We start from the raw sequence: 21,990 nt of genomic DNA on the forward strand, positions 1-21,990 counted from the left end.
CCAGTAGTTCTAGGTCCTTAACTTCTTCTATTCTAGCTGTAAAGGACCTTTGTACACTCACTATTTGTGCAATATCCTTTTGATAGTGTGGTACCATATCATATTGCAATATTCAAGTTGGACTACGAACATATGTTTTATAAAGCATAATCATGTGTTCAGCTTTTCTTGTTTTGAAGTGCCGTAACACATTCCCATTTTTGCTTTACATTTGCCAACAGAATGGCTATTTGATCATTGCATAACATGTTCCTATTCATCATCACACCAAGGTCTTTAACTGCTTCCTTATTTGTGATTGTCTCATTATTAGGTCCCCTATATGCATATAGCTTTCCTTCTCTGTCTCCATAATTTATTGATTCAAATTTATCAGAGTTAAATACCATCCTATTTTACCTCTGCCCAATCATATACTTTGTTAAGGTCTCTTTGTAGAGCGTTCCTATCTTCATCACAAGTAATTTCTCTACTTTTTATTCTTGTGTCATCAGCGAAACTACTCACTACCGCATCCTTAACATTACTGTCTATGTCTTCAATCATAATAACAAACAATATTGCAGCTAGCACCGTACCTTGTGGCACACCGGATATTACCTTGGTTTCATCGATTTCTCATCGTTTGCAATAACTATCTGTTTTGTGTTGTGTAAAATTCTTTTAACCATCTCCTACTTTATCTAGATATTGTGTTTTCTAAGTTTTCTTTGCTAATATATTATGGTCTACTTTGTCAAAAGCTTTTGCAAAGTCTAGATAGACCACATCTGTTTCATTTCCGCTTTTCATATTTTTGAATATGTTCTCACGGTGGACTAACAGTTGGGTTTGTGTACTTTTTCCGGGTACGAAAACCGTGTTGTCCTATATTAAACAAATTATTTTTTTATTAAATGTTTCATAATATTTTTCTTCATTACCCTTTCATACACTTTTCATAATAGTGATGTTAGACTCACAGGCCTATAATTACTTGCCTCTAGTCTTGATCCACTTTTGAAAGTAGGGGTGATATATGCTAATTTGTGCTCATCATAAATCTTGCCTGTATCTACACTTTGTCTTAATAATATTGCAAGTGGCTTTGCGATAGAATGAACTACTTTCTTTAACAAAATAGCAGGGACTCCATCCGGCCCTGCAGCAGCTCCATTTTTAATTTCATTAATTGCCTGCACAATATCAGCTTCATTAATTTCTATGTCAGCTAAATATTCACTATTTTCGTCCCTTACTTCTATATCATTATCTTCATTATCTATTCTAGGGGTGAATTCTCTCTTATATCGTTCTGCCAGTATGTTGCAAAATTTCCTTTTTTTTTTTTTCATTCGTTAATCTCCCTTCAATTCTCAGAGGGCCTATTTCTATTCTTCTTTTATTCATCTTCTTCGCATATGAGTATAATAGTTTGGGTTTTGCTTGATATTTAATAGGGTTTTTTCTTTCAAGTCCCGTTTTTCATTTTCTTTTGATGTATAAATCTTTTTGTTCTGCATTTTCTATCTTACTTTTTAGTTCTATAACTTTCCATGCATTTTTTTTTCTTTTGCAGACCTTTTTTTTTTCCACTTTCTGATTTTCTGGAACAGATCCTTCTGTCTCTTGGTATGCATGAATGATGTTTACTTTTCTTCTTCGGTATATATTTATCCACTATTTTCTCCAATATTTTATATAATATCTCCGTATTTACCCTTATGTCATCACTTACGAAAATGTTATCCCAATCTTTGTTTAATTCTTCATTAATTTCTGACCATTTTATATTTTTACTGTAGAAGTTGTATTTTCCATATCCTTCCCACTTTTTCATTTCTTGCTTATCTCTATTTTCACTTGCTTTGGAATGTACTGTTAATTCTATGACATTATGATCTGAAATACTCGCATTATAAACTATTATTTCTTTAACATAATTCATCTCGTTCACAAATACTAGGTCTAAAGTATTTTCCTTTCTTGTTGGCAGGTGATTTATTTGTTGAATGTTGTATTCCATGGCTACAGGGTGCATATATTTGCATTTTTTGTCGAACTTACATCCTTTTCCTTCTTTTAGGTTTTTACATATTTTTGGATGCAGATCTCTGCAATCATCCCCATAGCCATCTAAGTATGCACATTTACCATATATTTCATAGTTTTGACATACCTTAGGATGTTTGTAGTAACATCTTTCTCCAAATCTGCAATTCCCTCTTTTCAAAAGGTTGCAGATTTTGTCTTTCTTGTCAATTTTTTCCTCTTTCCCGTCATTGTGTAGACCTGGGTAGAGCCTCTTCGGGATTTGCTTTTCTGTTGTCATATCGTAATTTATTTCTTCGTAGGTATGCTGCTTTATTGCCTCATATGTAGTATCAATGAGTATCTCTGCATCCATACTTTTATCTTGTTCTTTGTTTCCTTATTTTTTTCTGTCATTTCATTTTTGTTTACTTCTCTTCCGTTTTCCTCTTCTTCTTCTTCCTCTTCCTCTTCTTCTTCATCCTCAACTATTTGTACATTCAATCTTGATTTAATAACATTGTCTATCCATGATAGACATGTTGAACAAAAAATTCTTGTATCTTTTCTCAAATCTTGCATTACCTCAGCACACTGTGGATGGGTCGGAATGTTGCATGCAGCACATTTTCTGATTAGGTTTTGTGGATTGACTATGCTATACCAAACCTTACACAGTTTGCATGCTTTTGGCCTTCTTTTTCCTAATGCATCAATTAGGATATTCACAAGATTCACCTTATTCATTTTCTTTGTCGGAATATGTTGGTTTATGTATATTTTCTTTATGAGTCTCTTGACCACTTGGATTTTATTTGGAACTTCTTCAATTATTTTCAAGATGTTTTCATTAGATTTGTTCCAGTTTGAAGGATTATATCCTTCTAATATATCTATGAATGCTTTTGTATCTTTTTGGTTAGGACTGTTGCTGATTTCATAGATGAGAAATGCCAGTTCCCTTCCTGCTACCTCATCGTATTGCGAATCCGTCAAGCAAGCTAAATTACGCACTCTTCCGCAGTTGGAACTTACTGCCATCTTGTTCTGATTTCAGTATTACACTTGTTAAAAACTAACTTAGAAGACGCTTTATCCTACTATTTTCACACTAATCTTATCACCGATAGTTCACGAACACTTCTAGATATTTCTCAAATTCTAGTCGTATGTTAAACTTGTGATATCTGTTGATTAATCTGACTTCACGCGGGTACGTCTCACCAAGCAAGATGGCTACTACGAGAGAGAGAGAGAGAGAGAGAGAGAGAGAGAATATATACCATGTGAACAGACTTAGTGGGTGGGCATGAATGATAAACATGAATAACACATAATGTACACGAGTGATGTTTTGTAATTAAGGGCGACAAGGGTGTAACTTCAGTCTGTAACAACGTTTGGAATAGTATAGAGAGAGAGAGAGAGAGAGAGAGAGAGAGAGAGAGAGAGAGAGAGAGAGAGAGAGAGAGAGAGTAGTAAACATCTAACACCAGACTATATTTACTGAATAACATAAAATAGATGATTAAGTACAAAATTAAGTTAGATGTGCAACAAGAATACTTAAGACTATAGCATACAAAATAAAAAAATGGAGAGCAGAAAAAAACTAGAGCAACGATTATATATATATATATATATATATATATATATATATATCTAATAAAAGGAGCCCATAAAACACCAAAATAGAGAAAAAGTACTATATTTCAGAGACTGCTGTCTCCCTCTTCAGGTAGATGAATGAGAAAAGTTCACAGAAAAGGTGGTATTTATACCAAGAGGTCCATCCACAACAAGCCATTTTTAAGTCACCCCGCTGATAATCTTCCTCTAATCTTCTTAAGGGTTGGTTGAATGAAGACGTTGTCGATCGTGTCCGAAATCCATCCTCCTTTTGAGATGTTCATTACCTGCCTCTCTTTTATTAAGGCCGATTCCATCATTTGACTCTTGTACCGGCAGTTGCTGCTATAAATTACACGTGACAAATTCCAGTTTATTCTATGGTTATGTTCATTTATATGGTTGAAAATAGCCGAGTTCTGTGTCCATACCTAACTGACCGTTTGTGTTGTATTAATCTCTGGGGAAGGGATTTACCTGTAAATCGATGTAAGATTGGTCACAGTCCTGGCATGGGATTTCGTATACCCCAGAGTCCTTTGGAGATGTCTTTTGTTGGACGTTAATCAGGGATTTGGCTAAGGTGTTTGGGTAAGTAAATACAAAAGGGTTCGATTTTCCGAGGGGGTTTGGTTATTCTCTTAATCGTGTCCAGGTGGGGAATTATTATTTTATTGTTGGGTGTATCTCTGGTCTTGTCTTTAGGGGGTCGGTAGAAAATTACGTTCTAGCTTTGTGAATTGCTTTCTCAATTATATGGTCAGGATATTTTAAAGACGAAAGTTGCTTGCGAATTAGTCAAATTCTTTTTTCCAGGAATTCTGGGGAACAAATTCGTAAGGCTCTTAAGAACAAGTTACTAGCTACACCTATTTTGATAGAATGTCATGATAGCTAAAGTAGTGAATGTATGAAAGTGAGAACGTTGGTTTTCTGTATATGGTAAATTTGTATTTGTCGTATCTCTGATTATTAAAACATCAAGAAAAGGAATTTTGTTGTCTGTTTTCCCATTTCAACTTTTTAAATTTGATGCTGGGCACTAATGTGGTTTAATTTCGAGAGGAAATTCATTGAAATTGCCCCACCTATTATCCCCAAAATGTTAGGATATCATCCACGTATCTCATCCACAGCATGTTTTTTGGGTGTTTTATTGCATTTATACTGTAGTTTCAAAGTATTCCATGTACAGATTGGCTAGAAACAGGACTTAAAGGACTACCCATACTACACCCGAATTTTTGCTTGTAGAAATGATTCCCCGAATGAAAATACGTTATTAGATGCACATAATTCACTAGCTTTATTTTTATTTTGTCAAGCGCCAATGGGGAAATGATCTGATAGGGGGATAATTTTACCCTTAAAACTGAAGAACGTCCTGTACTGGTACTTTAGTGAAGGCAGGAATCTACAATCAAGGCTTAAAAGTTTTATGTTGTGAAGTGGTATATGTGCTTCTCTGAATTTGTGACAAAATCTTTCTCTCAGTCACATTAAACATTATTCGGAAGATTTTTGTCACAAATCAGAGGAAGCACATATACCACTTCACACATAAAACTTTAAGCCTTGATGTAGATTCCTTGTTCACTAAAGTACCAGTACAGGACGTTCTTCAGTTTTTAAGGGTAAAATTATCCCCCTATTCAGATCATTTCCCATTGGCGCTTGACAAAATATAAAGCTAGTTGATTATGTGCATCTAATAAACGTATTTCATTCGGGAATCATTCTACAAGCAAAAATTCGGGGGTAGTATGGGTAGTCCTTTTAAGTCCTGTTCTAGCCAATCTGTTACATGGAAAAATACTTTGAAAACTACAGTAATAAATGCAATAAAACCAAAAACATGCTGTGGATGATACGTGGATGATATCCTAACATTTTGGGGTGGGATAATAGGGGGGGGTTGGGGCAATTTTCAATGAATCTCTCGAAAAATTAACACATTAGTGCCCAGCATCAAATTTAAAGTTGAATGGGAAACAGACAACAAAATTCCTTTTCTTGATGTTTTAATAATCAGAGATACGACAGAATACAATTTACCATATACAGAAAACCAACGTTTCTCACTTTCAATACATTCACTACTTTAGCTATCATGACATTTCCCTATCAAAATAGGTGTAGCTAGTAACTGTTCTTAAGAGCCTTACGAATTTGTTCCCCAGAATTCCTGGAAAAGAATTTGAACTAATTCGCAAAGCCCACTTTCGTCTTTAAAAATATCCGACCATATAATTGAGAAAGCAATTCACAAAGCTAACGTAATTTTCTACCGACCCCCTAAAGACAAGACAAGAGATACACCCAACAATAAAATAATAATTCCCCACCTGGACACGATTTTAAGAGAATAACCAACCCCCTCGGAAAATCGAACCCTTTGTATTTTGTTACTTACCCAAACACCTTAGCAAATCCCTGATTAACGTCCACAAAAGACATCTCCAAGGACTCTGGGGCGTATACGAAATCCCATGCCAGGACTGTGACAATCTTACATCGGATTTACAGGTAAATCCCTTCCCCAGAGATTAATACAACACAAACGGTCAGTTAGGTATGGACACAGAACTCGGCTATTTCAACCATATAAATGAAACATAACCATAGAATAAACTGGAATTTGTCACGTGTAATTTTATAGCAGCAACTGCCAGTAAAAGAGTCAAATGATGGAATCGGCCTTAATAAAAGAGAGGCAGGTAATGAACTCTCAAAAGGAGGATGGATTTCGGACACGATCGACAACGTCTTCATTCAACAACCTTAAGAAGATTAGAGGAAGATTATCAGCGGGGGTTGACTTAAAATGGCTTGTTTGTGGATGGACCTCTTGTATAAATACACCTTTTATGTGAACTTTCTCATTCATCTACCTGAAAGAGGGAGACAGCAGTCTCTGAAATATAGTACTTTTCTCTATTTTGGTGTTTTATATGGGCCTCCTTTTATTAGATGGAACTCTGTGTTACAGAACATTTTTACCAGTCATATATATATATATATATATATATATATATATATATATATATATTATATATATTTATATATTTGTACCTAGTCCGCCATCAACATCAACATTACGCAACAAAACTCGAGAATGAAAGCGCGAGTGAATATAGTCCCGCCCACACCCAGCCTTGCCCTCATACCCACGAGTAAACCCGGGTCGTTAAGAGCCTTCTAAAGCGAGAAATAATGATTGGATGGATCAGCGACAGGCAGTTCACTCAGACAGCGCCGTTAGCCCGCCTTGTTACGCTGTGCTTTAATGAATCAGCTTAAAAAAAAACGGCAGAAACTAAATAAGGTCGAAAGGGAGTGCATGCAATGGGACGAACGTTTCAGGAGAGAGAGAGAGAGAGAGAGAGAGAGAGAGAGAGAGAGAGAGAGAGAGAATCCTTAAATAACATTATATATCTTTTGCGAATAAATAGAAGTAACATCTTAAGACATTTCACATATGCCTCTGAAGACTAAATATCACACATGCTCCATTACAATAAAAACCAACAGAGAGAGTTACAAGGAGTCACAAGGGTTAGGATGTCTCAAAGACTCACTGATTGATTGATTCATAGGTTATAGGCTTAATGCCAAGCACTAGGGCAACTAAGGCCATTCAGTGCCGAAAAGGAAATTGACAGTGAAAAGGTTTGAAAGACGGAAGAAATATAATATGAACGGAGGTACAGTAAAAGGAATGAAAGTAGTTGCAGCTAGGGTCCGAAGGGACGCTGCAAAGAACCTTAAGTAATGCCTACAGTGCACCACGTGAGGTGCATTAACGGCACTACTCCCCTACGGTGTCAAAGACTTATAATAGAGAAGAGAGAGAGAGAGAGAGAGAGAGAGAGAGAGAGAGAGAGAGAGACTTCCTATAGTATATGAATTCCAAAGAATCTATACTGCATGAGAAAAACAGCATCAATATTAATACTAGCCAGAGTATGGGGCTTGAGAGAGAGAGAGAGAGAGAGAGAGAGAGAGAGAGAGAGAGAGAGAGAGAGAGAGAGAGAGAAACTTCCTATAGTATGTGAATTCTAAGGAATCTATATTGCAAGAGAGAAATAGCATCAGTATTAATACTAGCCAGAGTATGGCTCTTGAATTATTAGCGGTAGAAACAGCAAGGAAAATCAAAGCTGACCCACAGACAACGAATTCCTCGGAATCACATTATCAAAGGTCATAAATTTCTCTTTCATTTAAATCTAAAGGAAAAAGCTGCTAACTCCGCACATCGTCATCGGGAGAGCCAAACAAAAGGAGACAACGTCAGTTTCAGCCAAGCCTTTTATCCCCCCTCTCTCTCTCTCTCTCTCTCTCTCTCTCTCAATATCACACAAGCACAGGAATTCGCCTGTCACGATCTCGCATCAGAAACGGCGGTCGACCAATCAGGTGGAAATTGCAGAGGCGGCACGGGGAGTGGATGAAAACACCGGCGCCTAAATCACTCATTATCAAAATGACGACGATAACTAATGACAGTGACAGGGATGAAGACAAAGACCTCAGATGCCATAAGACTTCAAATCCCATGATCACGATGGGGGTTCAAAGTCTTACTCCTAGACTTCGAGTGTTGTTCTTTGAACTCACGAAGGCAATGGACCGTGCTCACTGATCTCATGAAGTGAAGGATCTCTCTCTCTCTCTCTCTCTCTCTCTCTCTCTCTCTCTCTCTCTCTCTCTCTCTCTCTCTCTCTCTCTCAGGGAGACGCAATTTAACATATTTTCAGTTACTGGTCACATCCACCATTGATTTATATTGCTATGGCCACCACAGACCTCTTCACTTTCCCCAGTATCCAAATATTTTTGTAAATACTCTAAAATGAAAGCCTTGAAATCAGAGAGGAAATAAAAGAAGAAATTCCAGTTTTCTAACCGGTCTAGATTCACTTCTATAACAAACACACACATACATACATACATACATATATATATATATATATATATATATATATATATATATCACACACATACATACATACATACATATATATATATATATATATATATATATATATATATATATATATATATGAACACAATCAGGAAGGGAGAAGAAACTCATTCCACCATTTCCTTCTCCACATTCAAAGTTTCAGTGGAAACAGTCACAAACATATTCGGGGGCCAGCATCGTTACTATTACCATACATACAACTGCTTCCCCAATCTCTCTCTCTCTCTCTCTCTCTCTCTCTCTCTCTCTCTCTCTCTCTCTCTCTCTCCTATCCTTTTTCTTCTGTCATCGGCGCCCTTTGCCTGCCCACCTGTCCGGCGGCACCCCTGCAGCGGCCCTTGAGAGGATAACAATGGAGAGGACTTTCGACTCGCTTTCCGGGCGATTAGAAGTCAATAGGTCAATAAAAGGCACACTTTCATGCGGATAAAAGGCCTTTCAAGATATATAGCCTTTTAAATAGATGCGCGCTTCTTAATGCGAATAAAAAATCCAGTGAGATATGGTCGATCAAATTTATATACGTATATATATATATATATATATATATATATATATATATATATATATATATATATATATATATATATATATATATCACACACAAGAAAAAAGGAAATACAGCAGTTTTAGAAACAGCCATATCTTAAAAATAACGTATTTAATAAGACATTTTTAATTACAGCCTTTTAAAATAATGTCACTCCAGCTCAAGTAGCTACCCGGATTCAAAAATATTTAGACAGTTTTAAACCATAATATTCAAATAAAACTATAATCTTCCACATCTCTCTCCCTTTACATATACTACATATACCATAATATGTATGTATATATATATATAATTATATATATATCTATATATATATATATATATATATAGTAATTTTCGCGGGGCTGGGCACTTGGAAATCCTAGCCTAATGATAAATAATATTGCCAAGACCAGGAAGAACATTCGAAAGCTCGTTTAATATAGAATGTACTTCCTGGTCTTGGCAATATTATTGATCATTAAGATATATATATATATATATATATATATATATATATATATATATATATATATATATATATATATATATATATATTATATATATATACATATGGTGTCTAGAATAAATAAGTTTTTATTACCTGAACGAAATTTCATAGGTTGAAGCATACCTTCACAATTACCTACCGCCTTGTCCTGTCACTTCAATCACACACTTAGGCCTAAAGAAGTGACCATTTTTCTTCTCTCGAGGACACATGAAATCCGAGATGGGTATTCTTCTGTCATTTGGGAAAAATACACACACACACACACACACACACACACACACACACACACACACCCTCAAGGTCCCACATATCCAACATGAGCATATTATAACTCAGAACGGATGAGTGACATCACTATAACTTCATTCCACAAGACGAATAATAACAATAATAGTAGTTAATAAGAATAATAATAATAATAATAATAAAACTAATAATAATAATAATAAACGGAGATGATTATGAAAATATCAACAATGATGTCAGCGTCAATATATATATTGTATATATATATGATATATATATATTATATATATATATATATATATATATATATATATATATATATATATATATTGACGACTGTGGATTTCTTCTCCATTTTTGTGAATCATGCGATTATGAGATTTTTATAACTAATAATAATAATAATAATAATAATAATAATAATAATAATAATAATAATAATAATAATAATAATAAAATAACTTTGCTCATGTAAGCAAATGTGAAAAAAATGCCTATTGTCTATAAAATGAAACCGCTAAATATAATTGCGATACGTCAAATATGTAATATATTCAGAACAACGACGCATTACTTAAAAATGTTCGCTAAACTGTACTTCAACGGCGGATATTCTGTAATAAGGTTACAATTGTCCAGTTACATGAATAACAACATCAATACTAACACGTTCGTGGATGCAGGCAAAGTTATTGTGAACTTTAATACGAAGGCGGACTAGAAAAATAAACAAAACACAAAACATATCAATTTCAAATAAAGGGCATGTTACCCAACAAAAACATTTACCTGGGGTCATATTAACAATGAAAATTTTATATACATATATATATATATATATATATATAGATATTATATTATATATATATATATATATATAAATAAAAAAAAAATTAATATAAAAATATGTGTGTGTGTGTGTGTGCAAACTATGCGTTGTACACTTCATTGTAAGAGATTGGGATCCAAAACATGAAAAGTTTAAAATTAGAGAAATATGACAAACTTTCAAATCCACAATTTACGACACAAATCTCAACAAATAAGGAACAGAGAAACCACACAGCGGAGGGTATAAAAACAGCACCCACATACACATACACAAACAACCACACGCGTGCAGGCTCGCATAAACACACACACACACACACACACAACACCCTTCGTAAGTCAATGCGAGATCGTCCGGAACACGAACCATGGTAAACAGCGTCCAAAAAGCCTGGATAAACGTCGTCATCCATATTACTTATATCCGCATATAGAAGGGGATAAAGACCCTTTATAACCGGGTCTTCACCATCATTAAAGACCATTTTGGGATGTCGTTCCCATCGACTTGGCGTGTTCAGAGAGAGAGAGAGAGAGAGAGAGAGAGAGAGAGAGAGAGAGAGAGAGAGAGAGAGAGGTTATGTTTGTAACGTTATGAGTCTTCAAGCGGAGATGCAATGCATTACTACCCTACAGCAATTCCCTATGGATTTTATAATTTACTTGGTTTTTTTTCTATTTATTAATTTGTTAATTTATTTTTCATTTTCCCATAATCCATCCCTTCTTTCTGTATTCCCTATTACCTTCTGCTACTTCTTCCAAATGAACACCGTATTCTTAGGAAGCCTGAATTTCAAGTCAATGGACCCTGTGGCCTGGCTCCATAAGAACAGGTTTCACCTTCTTAACAACAATAATAATATGCTCGTTCAGTGCGTGTGAGAGAGGAATACATGATTCAAGAGTATTTTAAATAAGTCATCGTAATACTTATAGGAGAAGACAAGAGATTTTCACCATAAAATCTACTGGGATTTTAGTACTTTAGCGAGGCAGAACTGCAACCCGTTGTCTTCCCAGTTGAACGAATCTGATCGAAATTCACAAGGCTGCAAAAATTGCCTGTCACGATGCCACCCTCGTAATCGAATTCCACCAATCGAGGTAAATTACAGACGAGGCACAGAGAGGTCTGTCATCAAATAAGAGGACTGGGGTGCAGATAATGACGAAGGAGAGAGAGAGAGAGAGAGAGAGAGAGAGAGAGAGAGAGAGAGAGAGAGTCTTCTTCTTCGGGTGATAAAACTCATTCCTTATCCTTGTTTAAAAACAGGCTAAAGCCATGATGGTCTAACTTCATCTCAAATGGATTCTCTGCCTCACTAAACTGTGATCACTAAATCCTGCCCTGATTGAGCGATTGCCTTCTACCTATCAGGCCTCGTGAAGGCAAACTCCCATGAAATAAAGAACGCGCGCAAGAAGGCCCTTCTTCCATACATCATGGGGCCATGCCCGGCAAATTACGCACCGTGACCTGTGACGAAAGGAATCACGGAAGGGGCCCTCGTGTGTATAATTCGCTGAGGGGGGGGTACGGGGAGAAAGAGGTTGGGGAAGGGGGGGGGGATATAAATATTCGTATCAGAATTTATATATTATCGGGTCAAGAAACATTCTCTCTCCTTGTAATAGGTGTGTACCAGTTCTCTCGTTCGGGTTTCACCTTTCCCCTTCCTTTTCGTGTTAGTTCTTCTCACTCTTTCTCCCATTATTTTTTCTTTGCGTTACTTTTACTTCCCGCACATTCGTGTTTCTCTCCTCTCGCTTTGCCTCTATTTCTTCTCCATTTCTCTTCTCCCTTCCTTTTCATTTCATTGTATTCTGTTCCCATTACTGCGTCCTGTTATTTCCTGGGGCGGGTACGAGGAAACCTACATTTTGTTATGAAATACAGCGTGCAGCGTCACTATCGCCTTCAGCCTGAGAGAGTTTACCTAGCGATTACCTGAAGGGGTGAGGGATTACCTCGTCGAGACCCTATGGTAAGAGAGAGTACAGAAATTGAATAAAAGGGAAATAAAAAAACAAAAATTGTCCGTGGAACCCCACCCCCCCAAAAACCCCCCTCCCAAATTAATTAGGCAATGTAATACCTCAGAGAAAAAAAATACTTGATCATGAATGACAAAACGAAGAAAATTCTAAACCCACAGCAACATTAGCATTAACGAAAACAGCTGGTAACAAGTAAGCAAATAAACAAATATTTTTGGGACCTCGAGAAACCATCTTATTTACCCACTGAAATCAAACCGTCTTTTGTAGTTCATCCTCAGCGCCTTGTACCTCTCATTGAATTCAACTGAATTCTACCAGTTTTTGAAAAAAAATCCGCCATCAGTTTGCCTGACTCAAGGAAGCTACGAAAATCAAGCGATTCTTCTACTCTTCCAGAATGCTGTTTTAGAATAAAAAGTCTCTGTCATTTATGCGTTATTCAATTTTTTTTCCTTTTTTGAAATTTTTTTCTTTTAAATATAGGAATGTTAGCCTATAAACAAGAGTTTCCAGCTATTAGCAGTTTTATGTTTGATTCTATTGAAAACATGAAAATAATTCTTCGTACAAAATGTGATTTCAAAATCGTGCGGGGATTTGAATACATAAAACACTAACGCTGCAACTAGTGAAAATAATTAAGGTCTTAATCCAATGTATAAAAAATAAGAGAGAGAGAGAGAGAGAGAGAGAGAGAGAGAGAGAGAGAGAGAGAGAGAGAGAGAGCGCAATATAAAAAAAAATTAAGCAACCAATTTCCTGGTAAAATAGCACTGCCTAGAGATACGAATAACATTGAAACCATAATACAAAGACTCTCACTGGTACGTTCATCACACTACGCTTCCTTATGATAACATTAACAAATAGTCAAACGTAAAACACACACATACACAAACATCTAATAATAATATTAACAAATAGTCAAACGTATAAAACACACACACACACAAACAACTAATTACATAAAAGGTTACCTGGAAGCAGAGCACAGTTCCGTTTAGCTTAGTTTGGTTCACCTAGCTTGCGCATGCGTGAGATGGAGTGGTTCAAAGGGCACCGATCATTTATGAACGTTTTATGAGGGAGGAAGGAGGGAATCTTGAGAGAGAGAGAGAGAGAGAGAGAGAGAGAGAGAGAGAGAGAGAGAGAGAGAGAGAATTATAAACGTTTTATAATCGTTACGAAATACTCCAAAATTTTGTCACAAAAAAATGAATTTTAATACCATGCTTAAATATATGACAATATGTACATATATATATATATATATATATATATATATATATATTATATAAACATATATATGTTATATACATACACTAATATATATGTAAATGTTATATACCTATTAAATATATATGTATATAAATATATATGATATATCATAATATAGAAGAATGTATATATTGTTATATATTTAACTATGATATTAAAATTCCATTTTTACCAAATTTGTTTGCTAATATTGTGGAGTTTTCCGTAATTAATAATCATAATAATAATAATAATACGTACATTCGTGAGAGAGAGAGAGAGAGAGAGAGAGAGAGAGAGAGAGAGAGAGAGAGAGAGATTCCACCCTACACCCCTCACGGTCTCTTTACGATTTGCTTATAGATGGTGCCTAGTGTATATTTATGTTTATGCTCCTCAGCATTTCTCTTTATTATTCTGGTTCTTAGAACCAGAGTGGGGGGGGGGGGGTTGGGGGGGGTAGGGGGGTAGGGGAGGTAGTGGCGAAGAAGGGAGAAGAAGTTGGGTAGGAGGGAGAGGGTGGAATTTATCCTGGTGATACTCATCTATGGCATAATTCCTCAAGTTCACTATTGCCGTCTTAGGGAGTGGAATCCGAAGGTCATGACTGATTTTTCTCTTTTTATGATCTTTTCGGGAAATTTTAAAATAGTTAAAAGAAATGACAAAAATCAGTTCTTAACCCAAAAGGAAAGTCTCATGAAATTAGAAGCAAAAAAAAATTTTTTTTGTCGAAACGCTAATAAAGTGAATCTCTCGATTAATTAGCATGATTATATTTTTATAAACACTTCCCCATACGTGATCTCTTGGAGAGGCTGCGGGATCCACAAATGACGTCACAGCTCAACCCCAGCCACCCCCAACCCCCGCCCCACAACCCATACATATTCCTTGTCCTCCTACTGTTCTGTGGAGCCATACCCGTCCATACATTTTTTTTTCCCCAACCTGTCATTAACAGCCCGGGAGAGAGAGAGAGAGAGAGAGAGAGAGAGAGAGAGAGAGAGAGAGAGAGAGTCTATAATTAAACCTTAGCTCTGCGACTTACCACAACAATCATAAGACTTGCCACGATCGCATGGTTGAAAAGGCGTCTTATGCTTTTTCATTAGATTAAGTGTATATATTCGTATCCGTACACACACACACACACACACACACACACACACACACACACACACACACACACACACATATATATATATATAATAATAATTCTATAATATATAGTACTATATATATATAAATGTATATAAGTGTGTGCAGGCATTATTCTCGCGACCTTAAGACCTTGGGGCGTGGCTTCCATTTGTTACAGAAAGGGAACCTAAGACTCACTCTATTTACATAAAACTTCTAGGCATTAGTTTTTACAGAAAATAATATTTACGCAAATACTTATCTCTATGGGTATTTTGGCCTTGACTGAATGGACAAACTGGAAATTTAATCATAAGAACAGAAATGAGGTTGCAAATATTGCATTCCATAGTGAACTCTACTTATGCAAACTTTTTAAACTACATTATAATTATACTATTACCTACGCCTATAAAGAAAATATTAATATTTTCATTTTGGTAATTTCCCTTTCTCTCGCACCTTGCCCTTTCTAAGGGTACGGAGCCTTATTTGGCCGCACCAGGAGTTAAACAATGCACACTCCAAGACGTTTGAAGTATCAGCAACGTTTGCAGTCGGAGATAATAATGTGAGGATTTTGGCGCTCTGAGGGTCGGTCCTAAAACATTTGCATATATTCAAGTGAACGTTATAAACGTTTGGTTTTGTTTTCTCGCTTTTTTACTTGACTCTCTCTCTCTCTCTCTCTCTCTCTCTCTCTCTCTCTCTCTCACACACACACTTTTTCCTTACTCTCTATCTCAAGCACTTTTATCAGTCTCTTCAAAAGGACGAGTGGGTTCTTACGGACTGAAATTTACATCAAGTACAAACCATCTTCCCTTGGCGGTGCCAGAGAGATTCACTCTCACCAAGCCAGCTAATTGACTGAAGCAGTCAACTGCCGTTCGGACAAGTTAAATAATTTTGTTATTGCCATTGTCGACACTATCACTATTCGTGTTATCGTTTGTTTTTGTTGCTGAAATAACAATAAGCCTTTTTTTTTATACACTGATTATGGATAAGTCCATTCTTACATGTCACAGTAGTCTGCTTCCTTGCGATGAATATTAGAGCTTTGTTCTGTTCAGAATACCTCAAAACATTAAGCTACTAAAACAACAACACTCACAACAGCAACAGCAACAACAACAACAACATAATAATAATAATAATAATAATAATAATAATAATAATAATAATAATAATAATAATAATAATAACAATAATTTATTTGGTATTACTATCATTACTACTGGTACTTATTATATATATACAGTAGTTCACTTGATGTACGATATATATATATATATATATATATATATATATATATATATATATATATATATACCACGAAGGAAAAATAAACAACGGAGTTTCTGCAAGATCTTTCGACTCAACGTCCTTAAACTTAGCAAAGTACCTTTATTTATGGATTTACCACGTTCCAAACTTTCGTAATTCAGTTATACATACATATATATATATATATATATATAATATATATATATATATATATCACGTATATCTGTCGTAGTAATCATTAATACAGCGGGTACTACTTCTTGTGTGACAATAAACAGGAATTTGTAAGAAATTTTCTCACGCAAATTTACGATATCGCCTCAAGTCTTCCAATGACCATGAGAGAGAGAGAGAGAGAGAGAGAGAGAGAGAGAGAGAGAGAGAGAGAGAGAGAGAGAGAGAGAGAGAGTCTTCTTTATCTGTCTTTTATTAGTATTCTTGGGACTGATCACAAGGATTAGTGAACACCAGGAAATGGTCGTCACAGACGCAAATTTAACAATTCTCTGTAACTGAAGAGTTCGTGGAAATTTCCTGTCAACAAACGATAGGTTATGGGCCTGGACATCTGTAGTCAAGTAAGCTTACCGATTTTGTTTGCTTCAAATGAGAGAGAGAGAGAGAGAGAGAGAGAGAGAGAGAGAGAGAGAGAGAGAGAGAGATTCAACGAATGTTTTGTATGGCTTATGTGCGTGAGGCGGTCTGTGAGTGTGTGTGTATATGTGTAACAAAAGTTGTAACTGACCTGTGAGAGAGAGAGAGAGAGAGAGAGAGAGAGAGAGAGAGAGAGAGAGAGAGAGAGAGAGCGAGCTAAGCCACATCGAAAAAAGTTTTAACAGCTGCGAATAAAAAGAGAGAGTAAACTAAACGGAATTTCTTTCTAGCTTCAAGAGGTAAATAAAAGCTTTTCACGGGAGGGATATAAATTGTGAATTTTAAGGCATCTTCGGCAATAAAATTGGAAAGGAAAGTCGAAAACGCCCAGAATGACCTTACCCCAAGTGCAGCCGTCCGCCTGAAAAATGTGAGAAGACGAGAACCCGGGAAGAGAGAGAGAGAGAGAGAGAGAGAGAGAGAGAGAGAGAGAGAGAGAGAGAGAGAGAGAGAGAGAGAGATATGGAAGGAAGCCAGAGAAACGAAACTCAAAGAGAAATAAAAACGCAACAAAATTAGATAACCCAGAAAGGCATGAACGACTGGTAAATATAAAAGAATTGAATTAAAGTAATGAAATAAATAGGGAGTGAAATTTAAAAGAAAAAATTAAATACGGTAAGTGAAACAGAGAAGACAAGGAGAGAGAGAGAGAGAGAGAGAGAGAGAGAGAGAGAGAGAGATGGAAGGAAGCCAGAGAAACGAAATTCAAAGAGAAAAAGACAACAAACGGGGCTAACCAGAAAAGGCATTGACGATAATAAGTATACAAGAATTGAATTAAAGTGATGAAATAAATAAGGAGTGAAATTTAAAAAAAAGAAAATAAATACGGTAAGTTAAATAAAGACAAGGAGAGAGAGAGAGAGAGAGAGAGAGAGAGAGGAGAGAGAGAGAGACTAGCGTGCCAAACACCCCCCAATAACTCAAGAGGTTCCGTCAAGCAGATCTTCGCCATAACCACCCAGCCCATCGCCCATGACGGATGGGGTAGCCCATGCTTCATACCTTCATACCCAGCATCTCTCTCTCTCTCTCTCTCTCTCTCTCTCTCTCGTATCAGAGAAAAGTGTATGCAATGACGTCAGAGGCTGCGCACGATGCCAACATCTCCCCAAGCATTAATGATTGGCAATGAGTATCTTACAAGTGATTCCACATACACCTTTTTACGCACACGCGCACGGGAACACACACACACACACATACACACAGAGCTCAGTGGTTAACGAACTTTCCACAGCAGCAAGAGTTCCGAGATCGATTCCGATGGAGAGATGTCTTTAGCCACGTTTCCCCAAAAATCAATTTGGCCCTTGCTGACCCAAGCGGTGAATTAAGTACCCTGTAGTTATTTACAAAAGGTTTTAAAGTATAGTTCAACATTGTTGAAGATTTCTTCTTGCATGAGGAGAGAGAGAGAGAGAGAGAGAGAGAGAGAGAGAGAGAGAGAGATAAACTGCCCCCTAAATGACTGATAAAATGTTAGAAAACCGAACTGAATCTCTCTCTCTCCTCTAAACACCTGGCGTAAAACGATTTCAGTGGATGCCAACTCAGTAACCGTGAGTTTACGACGAGAGAGAGAGAGAGAGAGAGAGAGAGAGAGAGAGAGAGAGAGAGAGAGAGAGAGAGAGAAATACGATGACAATGCTAAGAACACACACGACGTCATCAGCAATAACATTAATAATACTGTCAAGACCAACGGTAACTATGATGATACGTCATTCCCAACAGAGCAAAAACTGAAAAATATTACCAGACGGAAAAATCATATTAACAACAGGGTATTTTCCCAACATTTCAAGGTTCCTCATAGGCCTACGGGCTGGGCCTATCTGTTAATGTCTCCCTCCACCTACTCTCTCTCTCTCTCTCTCTCTCTCATGGATGAGTGCTGTGAGGATATGAGGCGTTGTTGCTAACGCAAACTACTTTCATCGGGCTACATTTTAATGCCAATTTTCTCTCAGCTGTTTGGTCACATTTTTCTTCGACTGGGGAAAAATATTGGTACTTATCACTCAGCCTACGTACCAGTTTATGACTATTCTAATATGACTGTGCTGGAATATGCACCCTACTGTGACTATGTAACTTATTTTGGCCCTACTGGACGCTGTAAATTACTATAGCTGGTTCACTTAAGGTAGATTCTAAGGTGAGCCCTATGCCTACGAGACGTTTATTTTGGCGGCCGTTGATTGGCTGAGAGCTGCCTACCTCCCGGTACCAGCCAATCAGCTGTCGTCAAACAAACGCTTCGTAAGCATAGGGCTCACCCAAGATTCTACCTTAAGTGAACCAACTATAGCGCTAAGAAAGATTCTATAACCTTATAGTACACACTATAAGATTATAGTGTGTACTGCTATCATTTTGATTACATTATCATCATTACCTCTATTATCAGTATCATCATTATTGTTATAGTTTTAGCTACCATTATCATCTTATATCTGCATTTACTGTACATAAATACTGTATATGTATGTATGTATGCATAAGCCGGCAAAATAATAATAAATTAACACAGTAAAATGTATAAAATAAATGCAAGAAAGTTACATGAATGTATATGGCTGTATGTATATTCGTATATCATGTATAAATACATAGTATAAAAATAGAATTAGCATGTCAAAGTAGAATGTAAAACTAAAATGAATGGAAAATGAATGAATATTTGTCTGTAAGTATATCAGTATATTATGTATAAATCCGCAATATAAAGTAAATTAGGATATCAAAGTAAAAAATATGTAATAAAATGCACGACAGATACTGTACGTATGTATATAAGTCTGCATGTATATTAGTCTACTAATAAATCAGACTATATGACAAAGTGCATAAAAATTAAATCCAAGAGGGTGAAAAAACTGTAGCAAAACCAAATACTGAAATCAGCTTGTTTTCTTCTTCTTTCCTCAACCCTCAGAGCGGAATCAGCGTCCAAGACGAAGCAGCCCCCCCATCGAGTCGAGACCTATACGTACCTGAGCCAGAGAACGAGTGCCAACCCTTCCCTACCTGGTGAATTAATCACAGGTAAATTCATCTCAAGACATCTGCCATTACTTCAAATCCGTTTGCGTAAGGAAGACCGAGTAACGGCGGGGATTTTCTCCAGAGTTCATTTGAGTCACCTACGAGATGAATCTACGAGAGTTAGTGACGACAGGCAGGGACTGCGACATTCTTCTCAGCTCATTTGGTCATTACGGAAATAATAAGTCCTCCTGAAGAATATATAGTGGGGGATTTTCCCTCAAGTTTAAATGGGCCACTAGGGAAAAAACATAAAATAATTAATATAACAGACAATGAAGGGGATTCCCCTCTTCAGCTTTTCCAGGTCATTATGGAAAAACTTCCACAAGGCGTGATCCGACCTCCAGCTTACTCGGGACGTGTGCAAGATTTTCCCTCCTTCGCGCATAAGTTGCAAATATTATATTCCCACCTTTTAGCATAAATCAAAACGTGCTAAAATCTACAGCCAAATAGAGCCTTGTTTCACCAACGAAAATTAAAATAAATACGCTATATTTTATTAGAAATAATTTTTCTGTACTGTTTAGCATGCGCAGTATTTATTTTGTTTTTACATTTTCATTCTAATAATTAAATAACAAATATTCTATCCTAAAATTCCTGTTTCTTTAACTCAATACGAAACACCTTTTTCATCTGACCTTTTTAAGGTTTTCCATAGACCTTTCCTAACCCCCACCAAGAACACCACCACCAACAACAAAGTAGTTTGAAGGATTACTCCCCGAGTAAACGAAAATGCTCACAAACTATCAGTAGATATCAAGGAAAACTCTCCAAGAGCAACTCATACCAAAATTTTCTCTATAACAATTCAAACAGCTAGAAATATCTTTACTTTCTACTGTACCTGACAATATGGAGAAGGTTTGTATTCCCTTTTGCTGCAAGCGAAAGGGAATAAATAAAAATTATTCAGCCACTACACGTTCATGGGTGACAAGAAGAATAGTTGACAATACTGAAGAAAAACAAAATTGCAGAAAAACAGAATGAAATGGTGGGAAAGACGTGGAGAAATTGAGATAATGCGACAGTAGAATATTAAACTACACTAAACAGAGCACGAAAACAAGGAAAACGGGGTACAAAGAAGAGAAGTAAAGAGAAAACATGAAGAAAAACAGGGTAAAGAGGACGAGAAAAAGGAAGAGGAAAGAAATATAAAAAAACACTGAAATACACTACGGAAAAAGGTAAAAAAAAAAGAAAAAGAAAAAAAGGCACGAAATTTAAAGCTGAACCAAACCACTGCCAAAACAACCACTGGGCTTCTATGAGTTCAGGATCCAAGAGAGAGAGAGAGAGAGAGAGAGAGAGAGAGAGAGAGACTGTCTGGGACTTTTAAAAACCGTGTCAGGTGACCTACCTGGGTGTCGGATGCTTGGTCGGGAACCTTGAGAAAACTAACAAACACGGCCGATCCATAACAAAGCACTACACTTAAACTCCAATGTTCTGCCTCAGTGAAGGCAGTTTACAGAAGCAAAGTCCTAATGTACTGCAGCAGCAGAAGTCGAAAACAAAACAATAAATAAACCCTACTTTCGTTTCTCCACAAATTGTAGATAAAGTTTATTCTGGCATATTGCAGAACAGGTGGAACATTTTTATTTTGCAAATCGAAAAATCCTCATCAGTGATCATTTTGAGTACATCTAAACGCATTTTACAGTTATTCGACAAAACATACGCATTTGGTACTACAAATGAAAACAATTTTTCTTCCACTTATTACATAAATCAAAAATATAATTTTGTACGGCTGTAAATAAGAGCAAATCTTAATCGATATTGTGAAAACGTTCTAATTTTATGACATTACTCACT

The 21,990-nt window shown here is 36.3% G+C and overlaps 1 protein-coding gene across 6 annotated transcripts in view; it reads right to left on the bottom strand.

Annotated features, from left to right (window-relative positions):
* LOC135221664 (fibroblast growth factor receptor 3-like) overlaps positions 1–21,990 on the bottom strand; it is a 206,729-nt gene that overhangs the window by 140,771 nt on the left and 43,968 nt on the right. The window lies entirely within an intron of this gene.

The sequence above is a fragment of the Macrobrachium nipponense genome, chromosome 3 (genome assembly GCF_015104395.2).
Source record: "Macrobrachium nipponense isolate FS-2020 chromosome 3, ASM1510439v2, whole genome shotgun sequence".
Classification (NCBI taxonomy): Eukaryota; Metazoa; Arthropoda; class Malacostraca; order Decapoda; family Palaemonidae; genus Macrobrachium; species Macrobrachium nipponense.